General features: G+C 44.8%; 1 long non-coding RNA gene across 1 annotated transcript; it reads left to right on the top strand.

Moving 5' to 3' along the window:
• The first annotated feature begins 6018 nt into the window (after positions 1-6018).
• On the top strand, positions 6019-8969 carry LOC135311175 (uncharacterized). Its single transcript, XR_010370987.1, has 3 exons — positions 6019-6205; positions 7508-7624; positions 8587-8969. It is a non-coding gene; the product is annotated as an uncharacterized LOC135311175 (long non-coding RNA).
• Positions 8970-21725: the final 12756 nt, after the last annotated feature.

The following is a 21725-nucleotide window of genomic DNA, read 5'->3' as shown; positions in this document are numbered from 1 at the left end:
CCAAACCCTTCTATGAGAAATAACACATTTTAAAACATACATGATGATCCTGCCTCGTCTCTTGGCAAAGAGGGGATTCAGGTTTTTTCTTGCCCACGCTTCCTTGTTCAGAGTCTGTGAAAGGCAGCTTCAGGAAGTCTCCCACTAGTCCCATCTCCCGACAGATGTCATACATGTCTCTTCATAGCTCTTCCACGTTTATCTTAGTGGTGCGTTGCTGCAGCAGACCCCAAGCCTCCACCATGCACCTAGAATTAATTTTTTCACATGTAAAGGAGTATTAGTGGTATCCCCAAAAAGATGCCCCACAATTATTGATATTCCAAGTTTAAAGGAAGTTTAGGGGATCTGAATTTCTAGTATTTGTTCTCCACCTTTCATAGTATTTGAATGCCAAAACGGTGGCATATATTTCTTTACCTAGTGGACAAGAGCACAGTGAGGAAAAGCCGCGCTTCACGACTGCTTGCGAATGGTGGCTTCATCATCTGCAGGTAGGTGAGGGCTCGCCCATGCTCTCCTTGGCACATGAGGGACTGAAGAACCCTCACGTCTTGCCACGACACAGGTTTGATTGCAGCTGGTTCAAAGAGCAGGGCCAGGGAATTCTGCAGACGTTACAGATCAGGATGATTAAGATATATAGACACACACGCACACAACAAATCTATTCAAAAGTTTCTTCCGTAAGGGTGAATGTCTGTGGAATAAACTCAGAGGATGACTAATGAAGGACTTGATACGGGACAGGGAAATAGAAATCCTGAAGTATCTGCAGAAAAAACAATGCAGTGAGCCGTCCAGAACAAAGGGAGTCTTTTGAAAGGAGCGATTCTCACTTTTCTAGGATCACCAAATCTCCGTATGCAAACATCACCTTTCATAAAGACAAGTTATTCTCCCAGGCAAACAGGTCATACAAATATCATGACAGGCAAAGAACAGCCTCCAGCATCAGAAGGAACAGGAAGTAGCTTGAAAAGTCACTTTTGCAGCCTTCCACCTCAAATCATGCTGCCAGGATGGCAGTTTGAATAGATCAAGTACCTAAACCACTGCTTTTGAGAAAGTGCTCGACTGCTCTGCTGAAAACAACCCAAACAGACGGATTTGGCAATTCACATGGCAAGCGCTATTAACCTTGACTTCTTCATTGTCTTAATCCATTTCCTGTCAACGCAATTAAAACCAAATTGCAAATCATCCCGTATTGCTGAAGGTGCTGCTGAAGCATATTTCAAAAAACGCTTCCGATGCTTTATCACCTGTTATTAGCTAAGCACCAGGGTTTTTTGCATCATTGGATAGATCCTAGCTTTGTATTGCAATGTGTGCCCAACTCAACTGTCACATACTTACATCATAATCCTTGTGGTCCAGAAGCCAAAAACCTTGAATAAGCTTAACAAGGCCCAAAGGGATGGCAAAGGCAGCTGCGAAGGAGTCGACTGAAGTTTCTCTTTTATTTGGAGAGGAATGCGTGATGTCTAGCAGCAAGTAAATTGTCTGATATCAGGTATCTAATTAAGGCTAATAAATTTGCAAGAACAACAATTTATCACATGACATAATCACATGACATAATAGTATTAATATTCTTGATATAATATTAATAAATAATAAAATAAGAATATAATCGCGGTAGGACTCAGAAAATACTCATGTCTTAGTCTTGCCATTTTATGCTGTTGTAACCTGAAGATAGTCAGGTCCTGACAACAAAATTGCAGTCTGAATAAATAACCAGAAAGACAGACTCTTTGATTTCTCTCAGGCGTTCAGAAAGGTTGCCTTTCCCTATTTAAACAGTTCCATTTGAAACTCAGGCTCCCTCTTTAGTCACTGGAGCCACCAGCTGGACATTCAAAACATGCGAACAGCCGATGCTTGATTATTAAAGCAAACAAATTCTACAGTTGGCTTTTTCCCTCCTTTCCAGGGAATATAAAACAGTTGAAATTACGGTGTCCTTACAGCACAGCTTAGCTCTGAATGATTAAAACTGGGTTTAAACCAGCACATGGGTCACTCATCGGCAGTGTCACTTTCTCTTTCTGACAGCTGTTTTTAGGGATGTATTCTCATCAGAGAGCTGCGGGGTGCAAGAGTTTTTAAAGCCCTTGCTCTCTAGGCTCCCCTCTCGGGTCAGGCAACAAACAACAGAAGCAACACAGTGTATTTCGGCAGCTTAAAAATTCAGTTTCTGCCCAATGACTTTTCTCTTCTCTCTCTTTATTATTCTGTGTGCCTGCACTTGTAACAGCACAAAAGCAAGCCCTCTTAGCTGTGCTGGAAAATGGATGATGTCAGCAGAGTCGGGTACTGGTAAACCACTGTCAGAAACCCTTTTGCTCTGGAGCAGCACATTTTAGTGCATCGCTCGAGGAAGCAGCCGTTCGCTACAGGTGTGGGTGCTGCAAAAATGAAAAACTGGGTCTAAATTTTGAGAAGATCTCAGGGATCTTTCTACCTTTAACACTGCTTAGTAAACCTGTTTTCTCATATCAGAAAAGACTTTGCAACAAAACATTTTATAAATTCCTAAAAAAACCCACAGTACAAAGAAATAAAACAATGCTTCCATCTATGACGTCATTCTAAAGGAGGTGTTTTCACTTGCATTGTGGTTGAAGCATAAATTAGAAAATGCATCGAACGCGTAGGTGACAGACATTTCAGACCACCGATGCGCGTATACTGAAGGTGTCATAGAAATACCTCCAAGGGATACGATTGCATGTTTGTGGCTTTCTTCAATGCCTTCTAGCAAATAGAGCTCCAGCAGTGCCTGGAATGAAAAGGGAAAAGGCTTTTACAAACTCCTCTCTCTGAGCAATGATTGGCTTTGGGGGAGGGCTGGGCTGGGGCTGGGGTTTGTGGTGGTGGTGGCTGTTTTCAGGGAACACAACACTCACCCGTAAACTAGGAGGTGGGTATTTCCCAGTTCCGCCTTCATCCCCCCGCCACAGCTCCTCAACTTGCTCTCCGAACTGGGAAACCATCCCATCGACCATCAGGCAGTCAGAGTCCCATTTGCCTCTGGAACAAAACGTAGCGAGGATTTGACAGAGGAAAACACTAATTCCAGCCTCTCAGTGTCACGGATTTCCTCCAGCCAAAACAAAACCAGCTAAAGCTCCCACGAGTCCAAGAAAGGAACAAACACACACAGGCATGATCGTGACTTGAAATCGACTGGAAAGACATTTCTGAGTCCGATAAAGGGTGTTCATTAGATCATAGTGAATTGTTAAAGGAGTCCCAAATAGACATCCTAAAAGCTCCCTTATTAAGGGAAAAGTTGCAATGACCTCTTAGATTTTGGGTTTTCTTTTTTGTTGCATTACTTGTAATACAAAGGAAGTGTAAACAAAGCTTTTTAAGTGCCAGAAACAGCCACGCTCCTACTGACTAACAGAGGAAACGTGACAGTACCAGAATGCCAGGACTATTCTCTAACCCAAATCTAACGCCTCCAATGGCATTGTTCCATTGGCGTTCCATTCCAGTAGCAAATACAACTGTTGATGGAAAAGCCACTCGCTGCCACTTCTGAATTTGCAGCGGAACTGTTCCAGAGCTTTCCTGTAGGTCTTACCTTGATAAACACTCCAGTTTCTGTCGATGAGCCACGTAGTAGCTCTGAATCAGAGGTGAATTGTAGAACGGTCTACAGAAACGCATCTCATCACCTACAGGCAATAAATAAGAAGGGAGTTAAAGAAGTCATATCACATTTTCAACCTACAGTTTTGGACTAAACAGACAGAAGAACATACAAGCTCAGCATCAAAAGCACAGGCAAGCCTCCGACTTTGAATGAAGCCAACCCTCTTTCTGCCTTTGCTAAAAGAGACCTAAGGCACAAGGCTCAAGTCCTGCTTCTCTCAAGTGCCAGTTCAAGCTTACAGTTGATGTAACATCCAGAACACAGAGTGTCAGCCAAAGTTCGTTATTAAAAAACCCCCAATTCTCAAAGGGAATGGGTTTTTATACATGTCTGGTGAACATGCATTAGACAATTCAGGCTGACAATAGAATTTATCACCCATCCAAATGGTGAACTATTTCCAAGGTGAAGTTTTTCCTCTAAGCAATCAATGAAAATTTCGAAACAGGCAGGTCATGCTTTTACTGTAAAATCAAGCATTCCAGTGTTGGTGCTGTAAGAGTTACTTGTTTAAAATCCCAGGTATTTCAAGCTGTGGACATGAGCAACTCCTTCAGTCAGAGGCTTATTGCTATTTCTGACAAACATCCCAGGCAGAAACTGCTGGCATTATTCTATGCTACGTAGTTGAAAAACCAGGGCAATCTCAATTTCAGCAGCAGAACTTCAGCATCTGCTGTCACTGAACCAGCACGACTTGGTATTGATGAAACATTGACAAAACCATGGCTAAGCACGTGTTCATAGGAAGCACCTCCTGCTACAGATGCAGGACAGTTTAGGCTTACCTGAGCCCTCTGCCAGGAGACGGGACCAGCAGAACCAGAGGACCACTCGTGCATACAAAGCTGTGAGGCTGGTCACCGCCAGCTTATTTGTCAAGTCTGCAAAACATGAAAAAAGCCTGAGAGGACTGTTGGTATGCAATTTCTATTGGTTTGGCAAAGAAGGCGTAGGCTGTCTCCCAGGGCTGACGGGCTGTGAGGAGTGGGAGAGCAAGGGTGAGTTTGGCCTTTCTTACTGAAGTCCCTTAAATACGATAAATTTTCTTGCATTTAACTGATTTTCTAAGTTTTCTTGGAGTTGATGGTTTCTAAGTATGAAATGGAAATTGGTAAGGTGTAATTGTAGAATGCACCATGGCAGTTGAAGTGAACTCAGTTAAATAACTGTAGGAAATCTAGGAAACGGAAGGCAGTAATGGAGTTTTGTGCAGGGTTTTCTTTTTTCTTGATAGAATTGGAATCAATGCTGTGTTTTTAAGTCTTACCATCCTGTACTTACTTTCTTGTTCCTGATGGGCTAATTCTGGCTTCACTTTTGAGTGCTTTCTATTTAGCTTGTCAAACAGCTTAAAATATTGAATTGTATTTTTCCTGTAGGTAACTGCTATAGAGCCCATAACTAGTCCCGGAGGAGCCAGCGTGAGCCCTCAGCACCTACACCGGGCTCTGCAAGGGCTCTTTGGAGTGGCAGCGGTGGCAACAGATGGTGGTCATCTCCTTCTGGTGGACCTGTGTTTGGATGATCCCTCTTGCAGCCAGAGCAAAAATGAACCGTCGGGTAAGCTTGCAGTTTTTAAACCTGAATTGAAAAGTAAGAAAACCTGTGTCTTTTAAATCAACAACACGCATCCCACTTTGAAGATACTGCTGTGCAGACATTTGTGACTGCTGATTATAGATGGCGGTTTGACATCGTCTAGTCCTGAACGGGTTAAAAATGGGAGCGGCTTCATACTCCTTCTAAGGTCACAAATACCCCCTCCCACCAGGGTCCCTCTGTCACTGTGGTTCTTGCCAGTGAGGAGCAGGAATTTGACCCTCCGAGTCGGTGCAGCTGCCTGACAGGAAGGTGTGTCGGACGTGCCCTGTTCCTTGGGAATGTCCTTCTGCTTCTGTTCATTGACGTGGGGCAAAGTTTAGGCTTGTTCTTTAAAGTAAAAATGCCTTACCAAAATCCCTACATTTGGACAAACGAGACCTGTAATTGGTGTATTTGGCTTGCATTCGCCGCTTTGGCTCTTACAACAGTGGCCTCAGGAGCTGGTGTCACTTGGAGTAGCTTCATCATGAGGCCCAAACTCCTGATGTGCAGAGCCCAGGAAGAATTTGTCTATGGAGGTTACGCTTTTACCTGCTTTTGAAGTACGAGTGAGGATACCTGTCCAGTCCAGACACAAAATGGAAAGAGCAAACCAAGTGTTGCATCAATGGGTATTTTGCCTGGGACGGTAGAATTAGATTATACATGTTGTCACGTCAGTGTTTGAAATGCAACCTAAATGGCATCACACATTCATTTATTGTGTGGTTTTGTGCATGCAGGTCTAACAGTTGCCGCCAGAATTGCTACTGGAGTTCCACAAGGAAGAGAAACTGTGGCCAGAGAAGGGAGACATCTCTGCTTTCAACTGCAAAGCCCTTCAGGAACAGCAATATCGACCCTGTGCTACATCAGCAGAAGCAACCAGCTCGCTGTGGGTTCTTCCGATGGCTGCCTGTCACTGTGGGATGTGAAAACTCTGAAGCAGGAGTAAGTCGGCCTTTGCACTTGGTCATGCCTGGAGGTGCTGGGCTGTCAAGGTTTTGCTTGAGGAGGAAGTGTGTTAATTTGAAGAGCACTTTTTCAGGGACGGAAATGTAGAGTGTAACCCTGGAATGTTTAGGAATCCCCTTCTGAAGCAACCATTAAGTCATACGTGGATTAAGTGGGCCGCCTTGTCCCCAGTGGACTCGGATTGTTCTCCTTATTGTGCCTGTGGATTGAGGAATTGGGGAAAGCTCCTTCTTTGGGTTCTGTCAAGCAGTTAGGATGTGATGGAGCTCCTTTCTGTGAGACAGCTTGTTCTGTCAGTAGTATTCAGTGAAAGGAGGAAATGTATGTGTTTCAGTGAAAGAGGTTTTAGACATTATTTCTCAGAACCAGTTCCTGCAATGAGGGCAGGCATGGAAAGGCTGAAGCGTGTTAATGATGGGATTGTGGTGATAATATTCTTTAAAGTGTCCAGGTAGAAGCTAGTGAGACATGAAAGGTCAAGAGCTGCTCTGTGTCTGAAAAGACATTCTTTCCCACATTTCAGCCTTGACCAAAAGAGGGGCTTGACCCATGCCAAGGCAACGATGCATGGGAATGAAAGTCTGCTTGGAACACTTGGAGATGAGAATAAGGGTCATGTCAAGTGATAAGCAACTGAGGAATTGGAGACATGATTTCAAATGTGCCAAAGAGCAATCTCCCTTGGAATATTTGACCCACTTCAGACAGGGATTCACTTAAGGAAATCTGCAGTGACTCGGCAGGAACTATTGGAGGCATAAATAGAGAGTGGAGGGATAGTGAGGTGGCAAGAATAGATTGTGAAGGTGCACAGAAGGTTCAGAAGTCTGGAGGAGAAGTGCTTTACATAGCCCAAGTAAAGAAACAGGATGCTAGTTGTGTTTGGCGCTGTTTTCAGCTTGTGCAGAAGAGGCGCTGCATTTTAAGTGGAATATTGAAGCAGGCGACAGCAGTGGGAACAATCCTTTGCCTGGAAGCTGAAGGAATCTTTCATGTTCGTCCTCCTCCGCAGGCAGAGGAGGAGATAAACGCAGGTTATGGTTGCACGTGATGGAGAGTAATTTCCTCACCTCTGGGCTGTTGCATCAAAAGTAGCCGCTTCCTCGACTCACTTGTTTGAGATGGGAGTGTGACCTTCTGTGCTTTGAGGAGAAGCACGTCAGGTGCTCTTTGCTCCGAGGATGCTTCTGTCCTTCTACAAACAGGCAGTGCCACTGGGCTCACCTGGTGTCTTTTTGTGTGGTTATAATTTTATTATTATTATTTTTAACCCTGTAGGCACTGCTCTCAGCTTGAAGGAGGAAGGGTGTCTGTCTACGCTGTTACTTTTCAAGAGCCTGAGAAGGATCCTCACAACTATTGCTACTTGTGGGCTGTTCAGTCTACACAAGAAAGGTGAATAAAAACTTACTATAGGCCACTTAATTTTTTTTTTTTTTTGGTGGCATTTGTTCCCATTGAGTTGACGCAGGAGTGCTGGTTTTGTTTAATTAGCTGTGCAGGAGATTCTCTCAGGCATGGAAGGAGCTTGCGGTGCAATTTGTACAGGATGTAAGGGAGATGAAGAGGGACCTACTCGTTCCTCCCTGCTGAAAGGAGGCAAAGCCACAGTTGCTATATTCTGTGCTTGCATTCTTAAAAGATTTCCTTTGTTCCTTGATGACTGCTTCACGATTTGCTTGATATTCACACCATGATAGGAAAACACCCTCAAAAGCAGTCGAGGCTGCAGCTCCAGAGCACTAAAGGTGCGGGTCCGCCAGCCTGCTGCCCCTAAAGGAGGAGGTGACAGCATGGCCGGTTCCCTGGTGCCAGCCTGAGCCTTGGTGAGCCAGCTCAGCTCGGCTGGCAGGGAAGGTGTTCAGCAGCCAAGTCAGTGGTTTCCCGCTGGTCTAAGGACTGAAAGGAGGGTGTGGAAGGTGCCGTGTGTGCAGGGGAGGGAGTGGAGCTTTGGTGGGAAGGGAAGGGGAGAGCGATCTCGCCCTCTCAGCATCAGCAAGCTATTTCCTCAGCTCAGCTGCCCATAGAGTGGCAATCTTTTCCAGTTTGACTGTAAAGTAGTTGTGGTTGAGAACTCTTCACTGTGAAAAACTATTCCCAACCACTTTTAGTCCACATAACATCTTAAAGCTTGCAAATGGTTCAGTTAGCCTTTGCCCCAGAAGCTGTTAGTGTCCAAATTTCCTCCTTTGTGTTTTAGCGGCTAAATGTGGCCATTTCTCATGTTTTGGGAAGGGCTGTTTTTCTTTTCAGCAAGACAGTGCTATTCAGGAAACCTCAGCCTAGATCTAAGGAAAGGATAACAAGGCCTATAAAGCAGCTTTGTCACCAAATGCCATCATTTATACCTTTTTCAGTGAAGGCGATGCTGTGAGTTTACACCTGCTGCGGTTAGAATTCGGTGACAGGAGACGCTTGCCATCAGGACAAGTCATGTATGAGGTAAGATGCGCATGTCCGTGAAAGGACGGAAACAGTCCTTTTCTCTAAGGGAGTATCGGTGAAGTCGGCAGGGGTAATATTTGCCATGAAAATTCAGAGATGACTTTAAAAGAAAAGAATCTTTTGCTGAGTCTTCTTGGGCATGGCCTTTGCCCATACTTTTTGAAAACCAGTCGTACAATTTCATACCGCAGTGCCGTGTGTTCCAACTAGAGTCGTCTGCAAAGAGCCCGTATAAATTCAGTTCCTGAAGAGGCAGCAGCTTCTACAAATAAATGATTCTTCATTTAAACACCAACTGAATGGCATGTAGGAAGGGAAGGCAGGGCTTTGAGTAGCTCTGTTGAACCAAACTGCAGACTTGAATATGCTTCTGTCTGTCTCCCTGCCTTAAACACGGTCATACGGCTTTACTCTGTTCTGGTCTTCAGGTTTAGATTCTTGTTTTTGTTTTGAGCTCTGTCAGCAGGACTTCAAATGAAGCTCACCTGCAGGGTCTCTTCGGTGCTGATCCTGAATCTCAGTAGCTCTAAAGAGAACTCTTTCTACTTTCTGGCTGCGTTCCCAATGAAGTCTGCTCTTGACGCCAGCAAAATACGTAAATACAGGAAAGAGTGGTCTGATTTGGTCAGAAAAGTGTATGTAAATGTTTACAAGTGGCTCCAAAGATGTTGTGCTTAAAGAATAGATGAACTAGCCTTGCCTCTCTGTTATCTAACAGAGAGAAGATGCGTTTCTAGACCGTATAATTCTGTTCAGTAGTATGCCTGAAACCCATGCAAAATGCTTTTGAGGGGAAAGTAACCTTAATTCAGAGCATTTGTTTCCTGTTGAGGTGCAGTAGGACAGGATCTGTGCTCTACAGCCTTGATATTTATTAGTAGTACTTCCTAGAATGGTTAAGAGAAAGCTTGCCTGTTCTCAGAGTAGGTGAGTTACATGTAACATATGAGGTCATATGAGAATGTCTTGTCTCATGCCAGCTCATGCCAGGTCCTTTTAGAGCTCTGAAACTTTAGGAAACTTGGGCAGAACGAGGTCCAATCGATTTTCTTTTCTTTTTTTTTTTTTTTGTGGTGGTGTATTTGGGGACCTTTATTTGCTTAGTGGTTTTGTTGGTTGGTTGGTTTTGTTTAGCTGGTTTTTAATTGTAGAGCTGCTATTTGTCCACAATCCACACATCCAACTGCTGTGTTTGGAAAGACAGGATTTCAGTTAATGCTTGCTTTGAAAATGGTGGTCTCAGAGGTTCAACAGAATCCTGCTGGAGTTTCTGTAGATCTCAAAGGAGTTTGCTGACTCTGTAGGAATCTGTGATGCTAAACGCCTTGCCCACGTGCATGCCATGTCCGCCGTGTGGTTTTGCTGTTGGCTGCACTTGGTGAAGGAATGGAGGGATGTTTCACCCATTAGACTGTGATGAGGTGAGAGGAGGAGCTGGCAGGAGCTGACGTGGTTTGAGAGAAGATTGTGACTCAGTAAGAAGTTCTCATGGCTACTCCCGAGGGATGTGCTTTCACTCTAGTGGTGTGTGCCTATAGATAACACCTCTCAAGAGAGCTTTAGCTGCTGCAACGCCATGACTTCTCTAACTTCATTGGTTCTGTAATCAAGCCATGGAGCACAGAGCTTTGCATGCCTATGTATTGCATTATTTCAGATCTCTCTTTGTAGACAACTGTGTAGGTTTGTGAAGAAACCTTGATGTTGCACGGAATTCTGCAAAACACATTTAGAACCAATATGGTGAGGGAAATGCTCAATTTTGAGAATGTGCAAAGCTTTTAAGGCCAAACTTACCCGTTACAGTTTGACACTTAGTTCTCTTTGCCATCAGACTAAGCGCCTGGGAGTGATAGAGTACAATATGCATGTTCTAGTAGACATATACTTCTTTCATCGTTAGGTATAATGTCTGCTTCTATCTCAAAATTACCTTTCTCTCTCCTGTTATTTTTTCCACAGCGTTTGGCATCCTGTGTTGAAAAGTACAGTTTAGATCTCACGGGCAGAGCCTTTCCCTTGAGAGGGCAGAGCAGCAAGACCAAACTACTCAGCTGCCAGGCTGTAGAAATCTTTCCCAACCATGTTGGCAGAGAAGACAGCGTTGATGAAGGTTTGTTCCTGATGTCCGTGTTTGGTGATTCTAAATGAAATGGGTTTTGGAATCTAAGCAATGAACGCTGTTCTATACCCACAGCCTGAAAGTCTTCAATATCTGTATAGACTAACTTGTTGGGCTTATTTCAAAGGAAAAACTGGGTGCTTACGTTCTGTGGGACTTGTTAAAATATAGCCTATTTTTTCCTTCAGTGCTTGCTGACATGCTGTAGCAATGTATGGTGGGGTCACCTCTGTAATGCTTGTCAGTCATTTTATTCCTCCAGCTCTCATCTTTGAACAGTAAGACCATCCCCTCCATTGCTTAGGAATGTTCCCTGAACTTTCTTTTATCCCCTCTTCAAACCTATGCCTGCACCTGCATCCAGCTGGCGGCCAGTCACGAATGGTGTTCCCCAGGGCTTGGTGTTGGGGCCAGATCTGTTTGATACCTTCCCCAAGCACCTGGATGAGCCAGCAGTGTGCCTGCGTGGCCAGGAAGGCCACCAGCATCCTGGCTTGTATGAGAAGGAGTGTGGCCAGCAGGAGTAGGGCAGTGATCGTCCCCCCCTACTCGGCGGTGGTGAGGCTGCACCTCGAATCCTGTGTTCAGTTTTGGGCCCCTCACTACGAGAAAGACACTGAGGTGCTGAGTGTGTCCAAAGCAGGGCAGCGAAGCTGGTGAAGGGTCTAGAGCACAAGGTTTAGTAGGGATCTTAGGAAAAATTTCTTCACGGAAAGGGTTATGAAGCATTGGAACAAGCACCTTCCACCTCTTTTGTGGTGCCATCCTCTAACAAGAGCATGTCTAAATCTCATTAAAACCCCTTTGGATTTTCTCCACTTGTGTCATGATTCTGAGGAGAGGGCCTTCTAAACCTTGTCAAAAACGAGCAACACACGCACACACCCCCAAAACAGAAAACACAAAACACCCAAAACCACCAAAAAAGCCCCTTTCAGCCTCCTTTTTATGACGTGTGAGGCATGGAGAAATACTTGTCATTTTTCTGGTGGCTCCCAATGAGCTTTTATCCAGAAACTATTCAAGTTGTAGGCACACAGGAGCTTCTGTTGGATGTGGACTGAGGTTAGAAATGAAGCTGGCTTCTGATTTATGAAACTACTTGATACCTTCAAGGGCAGTTTCAGCAGCTCACACAAGTGAAAGGGCCCAGGAGTTCATGATGAAACCCAGTAAAGCGTGGGAGGCTCCCTAAGCAGCACTGATGAATTCAACCGAGAACAGAGACACATTTTGCCAAATGACCTGTCTCCTGGTTCCCTGCTCTGTCAGGGTAAAGGATGCACCACCTGCTTTGCTCACATCTAGAGCATGCCTTCCCCAGAGGGGACAGACCAGCCCACTTCTTGAGAGAACTCGAGTGTAACATGGTCAATGTTTGATGTTCAACTCTTTGTTCCAATGTCCTGTTTGTTGGGTTTGGGCTTTGGTGTTTGTTTTGTCTGATAATTGTGTTCTTTCGTTCTGACTATGCCGGAAAGGAGCTATTTGAAAAACTTGTAATTGAGTCAAATCTGGAAATCAATAATGCCAGCTGCGTGATCGAGTGTATACGACAATTATTTGTATACTTTCTAAAAGTTGCAATGTATGTTTTCCTAAGGGTTTTTTGTTGTTTTGTGTTTCTTGTGGGTTTTTTTGCTAAACGTCTTGATCCACTCTTCCTGTATGGAAAACCTGATTAGCTGATAATTGTGTATTTTGTTTGGCTTAGGACGGATACAATTTGAACTTGAAAAGGGGGCCAGTATGACTGAAACCTCTCACAGAGGTGTAAATTTTCTATATTATTCTTAGTCAAGTGTTGCGTTTCACGAGTGATGTAACAGAATGAAGCCAAAATAGAAAGTGATGTTTTGAAAATATCAGAGATATTGTATTTTCTCCCAATAAGAAACAATGTCTTGTCTTTCACAGTCATATCTCCTGTCACCAGTGTATCAGTCTTCAGCCGGCAAGTGAATACACGCGGTCAGGGAAAGCCATCTACTTATGTGGGTGTATTTGACTTTGACTGCTGGTATCATGCTCAAATGCCAGGCTCACTAAGGTAGATTTTGACAAAGTTGTTTTCAATATCCCTACCCATAATTCATTGGAAAGTCGGCGTTTAGCTTCTGCACTTGTTTTCTTTCAGGCCAGAAGAATCCCTTCAGGACTGCCCCTATTTTGCACGGTGGTCACTGGACACCGTCACAAGCATGACTTCTCCCAACCACATTTTGGTTATTGTGGTGCAGGAGCGCAGCCTAAATTGGACAGTTCCTCCTTCTTATCCACTACCTGAGCAGTGTTTTCATCCAAGCACCTATAAATTCGGTAGGTGTTTCACTGCTTTGAATAGCGATAACCTTAAACCGAGCTCAAATGCCATTTATTGGTTCTCTTGTTCATTGGTTGTCACGCAAAAACCCAGGGAAACCAAAAACCCCCAACCCCCCACCAACCCACCTCTGATGACATTGTGGTGACAAAGTGTGTGCTGTTGTGACACCTGTCTGACAGTCGGCTGAGCCTGGGGGTTGGGTGCTTCTGTAACGCAGCCCGTGAAGCGCTGCTGGCTATCAAATGAAACGACTCTGGGCTGAAGCTCAAAGCACAGCACCTCGGTAGCCCCCGAGATAAAATTTCTACACTCAGCCATTATTTTTCTGAAAAAGGCTGTAAGTGATGTGATGAGGAGAACGGGTACTCAGTTGTACCTTTCCAGATGTTGCTGTGACAAAGCTGTAAACTGGTGCTACCATCACTGTGAGAGTGTGGAATGTTGTCCAACGGTCATTGTCTCTGCAGATGGCACGTGCCTGCTGAGCTCTGGAGTTGTTCATGTGACGTGCAGCGGGTTCCGGAAGGAGGTGAGCTTTTACTCTCTCTTTATTGAGAATGTCAAGAGATGGACCTTTCCTAAGCTTTCTCTGGTGCTGCTTTCAGTGTCAGAGGCCATTTCATGCTCCTCCTGCCCATCCACACGCGTAACTGCAATTGTACCCTGCCAGTTGTAGGCAAATGGTGATGTTTGCGGTCCCCTCTTGGGAGTGTAAACCCACCGTTGTCTCCTGTTGCAGCACGATCAGGGCCTGAATGTCTAGAAAGGAGCTCAGCGCTGCTCTAGGAGCAGGAAGAGAAAGTCGGGGAAAGCTGTTCCTTCTCTCTCATCGATGAGTGCAACCGCCTGCGTGGTCCTGAGTTCGGGTTCTGATCCCTGATTGACTTGGCAAAGGAGGGCAGACTGGAGAAAAGGAAGCATCGTTCCCTCAGAACAACCTTCCCCCCGTCAGTTTCTCAGAGCATTAGGTTCAGTGCAGGAGCTGACAATGGGGTGTCTCACTCGGATGCGAGTGGCTGCAAACATCCGCTTGCGGCGCTGTACACGATCGTTTGCTTCCAAGGCAGTGAGCTGTGGCAAGCACTTTCTGTTGGCAGCTCTACCTGATGACTTCCCTTCATCTTCCCTTCATCGGTCGGCTTTTCTGCAGCCTCCCAAAGCAGATCTTCACCTCTGTAGCCTTTGCCTTGTGCTACAGTCGCCCAAGTTACTCCTCTTGGACTGCCCTCTTGTTGCTGCAACACCTCAGTCACCTTTAGTTCCTGACACCCACCACCTTCTCTCTGCTTTCTCCCACCGTAGTGACTTCACCCCCCTCCTTCAGAGGTTTCCCATTTGCAGGGCACCAACCTTTCTCTCTCCTCTGAAGGACTTTCATGAGAGATGGAGCCTTTGTGATGAAGAACCCATCGTCACCCAGGCAGGCTCTAAGCGAAATGCTCAGCGAGCAAGTCATCAGGCAGTGGAGCACTTAGTAGGAAGGGGAGAGCGGTCTTTCCCTGCCCTCATCGTCCTGTCTACTGGATTCTCCACCAGACTGGTGGGGGTGCGTTGGGGCAAAGAGCACTTGTGCACAGCGTGGTGGCTAACATGGATTTCTTGGCAAGTGGACCTGGCCCATAGGCTGTTTGTTTTGCAAGCCTGATGTAGGCTCTTCCATTCAGATTGGGTGATCTGATGTCAGCTCCACTTTGGAAATAATTGGGAAATGAAGACATTTTTGAATACCCTTTGCTGAATTGTGACTCTATCATTCAGAGACTTGTTAGGCATTTGAGCAGGGATTGCTTGTGACTGTTAGTAAGGCAAATTTCAGAATTTGGGACAAGAAGCTTGGTTTGGAGTTTTGTTTGCCACCATAAGCCGTACTTGGTGTGTTTCCTTGTCTGACACCGGTTTTCTGAAAAAGATGGAAATCTCCCGTGTGTAACCTCATGTGTAGAAATGGCTTTGAATGTGATGATTTTACCTAGAAGGGAAAGATACTTTTGAATGTGCTTGAAAAAGCAAAGAAACAAGCCAACACAAAACAAAACCCCAGAGAAGGAAAATTTGGGCCCCTCAGGACAAGAAGGGCATGGAGTTGCCGGAGTGTGTCCAAAGGAGGGCACCAAAGCTGGGGAAGGGTCTGGAGAGCAGGTCTTAAGAGGAGAGGTTGAGGCAACTGGGGTTGTTTGGCGTAGAGAAGAGGAGGCTGACGGGAGACCTTATCGCTCTCTACAACCACCTGAAAGGAGGTTGTAGTGAGGTGGGGGTTGGTGTCTTCTCCCAGGTCACTAGTGATAGAACAAGAGGAAACGGCTTCAAGCTGCGTCAGGGGAGGTTTAGATTGGATACTAGGAAAAATGTCTTCACTGCAAGAGTGGTCAGGCATTGGAAGAGGCTGCCCAGAGAGGGGGTGGAGTCACCATCCCTGGAGGTATTTCAAAGACGTGTAGACGTGGCACTTGAGGGCATGATTTAGGAGACATGGTATTGTTGGGTTGACGGTTGCACTTGCTGATCCTAGAGGGCGTTTCCAACCTTAATGATCCTATGATTCTATGTTTCTGTGACCATTTCACGTGAAAGACGTATCAGAACAGCAGCTGCAATAAGCTACTCCTTAACAGTGCACGTCTGTGCCTGCCTGTGCATTGCCCGTCTGAAGGATGGCCACGGCATTAACACACAGTGTTTGAAGCGCCGGAAATTGATACCTATTAGACCGTCAATGTTTCGCTTCTTTTCTGTCATTTTAGGAAATGACAACTTAATGTTTGGGGTGTCATAACTCCTTCTTGTCTTCATAGTCTGGGAAGCTGCTTGATCTTGGCTTCACTGCTTCCATGCAAACGTTGCAGAGCTCTGTTTGTTCTGTCCCCTTCATGCACCCCTGATGGCAAACTTCTCTGCACCCCGTGTGCCGTGGGCATAAGCAGGGCACGTTGCTGAGAACAGTTAATTGGAACGCAGTAAATGGAGACTATCATGCAGAGGCATGCAAGTAAAGATCAGAATTGGCCTTTGCTAAGTTGGCGTGTCAGAGGGAAGATTTCATGTGCTCCTCAAAGCAACAAGCAGCCCAGCCTGTGATGCCTGAGTGAGTGTAGAGTCAGGAACAAGCATTTACTGTTGATGGTGTCGATGTTGAAAGCAGGTAGGATTCTCCTTTTATTGTGTCTGTTACTTTCAGGAGGAGCAGTTAGACGCGGTCTTGTCAGCTGCTGCTCAGACAGGTTCTGTAGGACTTCTGACTGGCTGCATTAAGCTTTGGACATCTAAAGGGAATACTTCTTAGGTTGTTTTTACGTTGCATATTTTTTTCCGTTTGGAATTCTTGATTCATTTCTTTTTTGTTCTCTCTTTTTAAAGAGCTGCCAAGTTCTGCTGCTAATTTACAGTTTGCTCTTGACTGGACGTGGAGCAAAGTGATCTATACACAACACGAACTTGACGACATCTGTGAGTACTAGTGCAGTCACTCTGCAAACATGGAATCATTCTTTCCAGCTGAGCTTATTCAGGAATCTGCTGGTAGATGATCTTGCCTGCAGATCTTGAAGTGCACTTGGAAACTCTGAACTTGCTCTGTAGGCTAACGATTTCATACTTGCTCTTGAAAAGGTGTTGCGCTGTTTGACGGCTCCTGCAGCTCCACTGACCCGCAGAGGTTACAGGCTCTGCAGCACCGCCAGTTGCTTTTGAGCTCCCTAGAAAAGGTTTGTCATAGTTTTTGTAACTCTCTGGTATGTTTTCTTAAGATTTGGAACGATGCTGGGGCTGTAATTGTGGAAAGAGGAGCTGCTGTTGGTTTTGCTGATTGGCAGAAAGTCAGCTGCAGCTGGGAGAAGGGGCTTAAATGGGAGAAGTTGGGGCTGCCACTTCCCAGGCGTTGGGTTCCGGGACAGAGTTTGTTGGGGAGCCCGTGCGAGTGGGTGGGGAGGCTGCGTTCAGAAGGAGCTGTGTAAGCAACTGGCTTGAAATTACAGCAAGGGAATGTGGCACTGTGAAAAATGCTCCCTTTGATTGTCAGCTAGCAGTGTGTAATTGCATGCAAATATTGGATTGTAAATTACTAAAACCAGAAAGGAGGCCTAAATGAGTAACATGTAAAGTGAGTTGCGTGAGTTTCTGTAGCTGTTTCTATTACAAATTGTTCTTGGCCTATTGAGGAGAAAAGAGAACGTCCCTTTGCTAGAGTAAACATCTCTGCTGCGTGAAGAACTGATGTCTTATCCATGAGTGGATTTAACAGTTCAGGCTTTACTTTTTTTTAATTTAACCTTTAGAATCTTCTTCATTGTAGGGGTTGCTTGTGATTGTGGGCTTTTCCTTCAGATAAGGACGTGATATGGAGTGAAAAATGCAAAGGCAAAGATTTCTACCATGTGAGTTTTCTACTTTCTCTCTAGTGCGATGAGGGGAGTTTTATAAAAATCCAATAGAAATTGCATACCAACAGTCCTCTCAGGCTTTTTTCATGTTTTGCAGACTTGACAAATAAGCTGGCGGTGACCAGCCTCACAGCTTTGTATGCACGAGTGGTCCTCTGGTTCTGCTGGTCCCGTCTCCTGGCAGAGGGCTCAGGTAAGCCTAAACTGTCCTGCATCTGTAGCAGGAGGTGCTTCCTATGAACACGTGCTTAGCCGTGGTTTTGTCAATGTTTCATCAATACCAAGTCGTGCTGGTTCAGTGACAGCAGATGCTGAAGTTCTGCTGCTGAAATTGAGATTGCCCTGGTTTTTTCAACTACGTAGCATAGAATAATGCCAGCAGTTTCTGTCTGGGATGTTTGTCAGAAATAGCAATAAGCCTCTGACTGAAGGAGTTGCTCATGTCCACAGCTTGAAATACCTGGGATTTTAAACAAGTAACTCTTACAGCACCAACACTGGAATGCTTGATTTTACAGTAAAAGCATGACCTGCCTGTTTCGAACTTTTCATTGATTGCTTAGAGAAAAAACTTCAGCTTGGAAATAGTTCACCATTTGGATGGGTGATAAATTCTATTGTCAGCCTGAATTGTCTAATGCATGTTCACCAGACATGTATAAAAACCCATTCCCTTTGAGAATTGGGGTTTTTTTAAATAACGAACTTTGGCTGACACTCTGTGTTCTGGATGTTACATCAACTGTAAGCTTGAACTGGCACTTGAGACAAGAAGGACTTGAGCCTTGTGCCTTAGGTCTCTTTTAGCAAAGGCAGAAAGAGGATTGGCTTCGTTCAAAGTCGGAGGCTTGCCTGTGCTTTCGATGCTGAGCTTGTATGTTCTTCTGTCTGTTTAGTCCAAAACTGTAGGTTGAAAATGTGATATGACTTCTTTAACTCCCTTCTTATTTATTGCCTGTAGGTGATGAGATGCGTTTCTGTAGACCGTTCTACAATTCTCCTCTGATTCAGAGCTACTACGTGGCTCATCGACAGAAACTTGAGTGTTTATCAAGGTAAGACCTACAGGAAAGCTCTGGAACAGTTCCGCTGCAAATTCAGAAGTGGCAGCGAGTGGCTTTTCCATCAACAGTTGTATTTGCTACTGGAATGGAATGCCAATGGAACAATGCCATTGGAGGCGTTAGATTTGGGTTAGAGAATAGTCCTGGCATTCTGGTACTGTCACGTTTCCTCTGTTAGTCAGTAGGAGCGTGGCTGTTTCTGGCACTTAAAAAGCTTTGTTTACACTTCCTTTGTATTACAAGTAATGCGACAAAACAGAAAACCCAAAATCTAAAAGGTCATTGCAACTTTTCCCTTAATAAGGGAGCTTTTAGGATGTCTATTTGGGACTCCTTTAACAATTCACTATGATCTAATGAACACCCTTTATCGGACTCAGAAATGTCTTTCCAGTCGATTTCAAGTCACGATCATGCCTGTGTGTGTTTGTTCCTTTCTTGGACTCGTGGGAGCTTTAGCTGGTTTTGTTTTGGCTGGAGGAAATCCGTGACACTGAGAGGCTGGAATTAGTGATTTCCTCTGTGCAAATCCTCGCTACGTTTTGTTCCAGAGGCAAATGGGACTCTGACTGCCTGATGATCGATGGGATGGTTTCCCAGTTGGGAGACCAAGTTGAGGAGCTGTGGCGGGGGGATGAAGGCGGAACTGGGAAATACCCACCTCCTAGTTTACGGGTGAGTGTTGTGTTCCCTGAAAACAGCCACCACCACCACAAACCCCAGCCCCAGCCCAGCCCTCCCCCAAAGCCAATCATTTCTCAGAGAGAGGAGTTTGTAAAAGCCTTTTCCCTTTTCATTCCAGGCACTGCTGGAGCTCTATTTGCTAGAAGGCGTTGAAGAAAGCCACAAACATGCAATCGTATCCCTTGAAGGTATTTCTATGACACCTTCAGTATACGCGCATCGGTGTTCTGAAATGTCTGTCACCTACGTGTTCCGTACATTTTCTAATTTATGCTTCAACCACAATGCAAGTGAAAACACCTCCTTTAGAATGACGTCATAGAAGGAAGCATTGTTTTATTTCTTTGTACTGTGAGTTTTTTTAGGAATTTATAAAATGTTTTGTTGCAAAGTCTTTTCTGATATGAGAAAACAGGTTTACTAAGCAGTGTTAAAGGCAGAAAGCTCCCTGAGATCTTCTCAAAATTTAGACCCAGTTTTTCATTTTTGCAGCACCCACACCTGTAGCGAACGGTTGCTTCCTCGAGCGATGCACTAAAATGTGCTGCTCCAGAGCAAAAGGGTTTCTGACAGTGGTTTACCAGTACCCGACTCTGCTGACATCATCCATTTTCCAGCACAGCTAAGAGGGCTTGCTTTTGTGCTGTTACAAGTGCGGGCACACAGAATAATAAAGAGAGAGAAGAGAAAAGTCATTGGGCAGAAACTGAATTTTTAAGCTGCTGAAATACACTGTGTTGCTTCTGTTGTTTGTTGCCTGACCCGAGAGGGGAGCCTAGAGAGCAGGGGCTTTAAAAACTCTTGCACCCCGCAGCTCTCTGATGAGAATACATCCCTAAAAACAGCTGTCAGAAAGAGAAAGTGACACTGCCGATGAGTGACCCACGTGCTGGTTTAAACCCAGTTTTAATCATTCAGGGCTAAGCTGTGTTGTAAGGACACCGTAATTTCAACTGTTTTATATTCCCTGGAAAGGAGGGAAAAAGCCAACTGTAGAATTTGTTTGCTTTAATAACCAAGCGTTGGCTGTTCGCATGTTTTGAATGTCCAGCTGGTGGCTCCAGTGACTAAAGAGGGAGCCTGAGTTTCAAATGGAACTGTTTAAATAGGGAAAGGCAACCTTTCTGAACGCCTGAGAGAAATCAAAGAGTCTGTCTTTCTGGCTATTTATTCAGACTGCAATTTTGTTGTCAGGACCTGACTATCTTCAGGTTACAACAGCATAAAATGGCAAGACTAAGACATGAGTATTTTCTGAGTCCTACCGCGATTATATTCTTATTTTATTATTTATTAATATTATATCAAGAATATTAATACTATTATGTCATGTGATTATGTCATGTGATAAATTGTTGTTCTTGCAAATTTATTAGCCTTAATTAGATACTTGATATCAGACAATTTACTTGCTGCTTGACATCACATGTTTTTCTTGGAATAAAACAGAAACTTCAGTCGACTCCTTCGCAGCTGCCTTTGCCATCCCTTTCGGCCTTGTTAAGCTTATTCAAGTTTTTTGGCTTCTGGACCACAAGGATTATGACGTAAGTATGTGACAGTTGAGTTGGGCACACATTGCAATACAAAGCTAGGATCTATCCAATGATGCAAAAAACCCTGGTGCTTAGCTAATAACAGGTGATAAAGCATCGGAAGCGTTTTTTGAAATATGCTTCAGCAGCACCTTCAGCAATACGTGATGATTTGCAATTTGGTTTTAATTGCGTTGACAGGAAATGGATTAAGACAATGAAGAAGTCAAGGTTAATAGCGCTTGCCATGTGAATTGCCAAATCCGTCTGTTTGGGTTGTTTTCAGCAGAGCAGTCGAGCACTTTCTCAAAAGCAGGGGTTTAGGTACTTGAACTATTCAAACTGCCATCCTGGCAGCATGATTTGAGGTGGAAGGCTGCAAAAGTGACTTTTCAAGCTACTTCCTGTTCCTTCTGATGCTGGAGGCTGTTCTTTGCCTGTCACGATGTTTGTATGACCTGTTTGCCTGGGAGAATAACTTGTCTTTATGAAAGGTGATGTTTGCATACGGAGATTTGGTGATCCTAGAAAAGTGAGAATCACTCCTTTCAAAAGACTCCCTTTGTTCTGGACGGCTCACTGCATTGTTTTTTCTGCAGATACTTCAGGATTTCTATTTCCCTGTCCCGTATCAAGTCCTTCATTAGTCATCCTCTGAGTTTATTCCACAGACATTCACCCTTATGGAAGAAACTTTTGAATAGATTTGTTGTGTGCGTGTGTGTCTATATATCTTAATCAACCTGATCTGTAACGTCTGCAGAATTCCCTGGCCCTGCTCTTTGAACCAGCTGCAATCAAACCTGTGTCGTGGCAAGACGTGAGAATTCTTCAGTCCCTCATGGGCCAAGGAGAGCATGGGCGAGCCCTCACCTACCTGCAGATGATGAAGCCACCATTCGCAAGCAGTCGTGAAGTGCGGCTTTTCCTCACTGTGCTGTTGT

The sequence above is a fragment of the Phalacrocorax carbo genome, unplaced genomic scaffold, assembly GCF_963921805.1.
Source record: "Phalacrocorax carbo unplaced genomic scaffold, bPhaCar2.1 SCAFFOLD_54, whole genome shotgun sequence".
Lineage (NCBI taxonomy): Eukaryota > Metazoa > Chordata > Aves > Suliformes > Phalacrocoracidae > Phalacrocorax > Phalacrocorax carbo.
The sequence above is the reverse complement of the archived record's forward strand: the minus strand, read 5'-3'. Positions and strand labels throughout refer to the sequence as shown.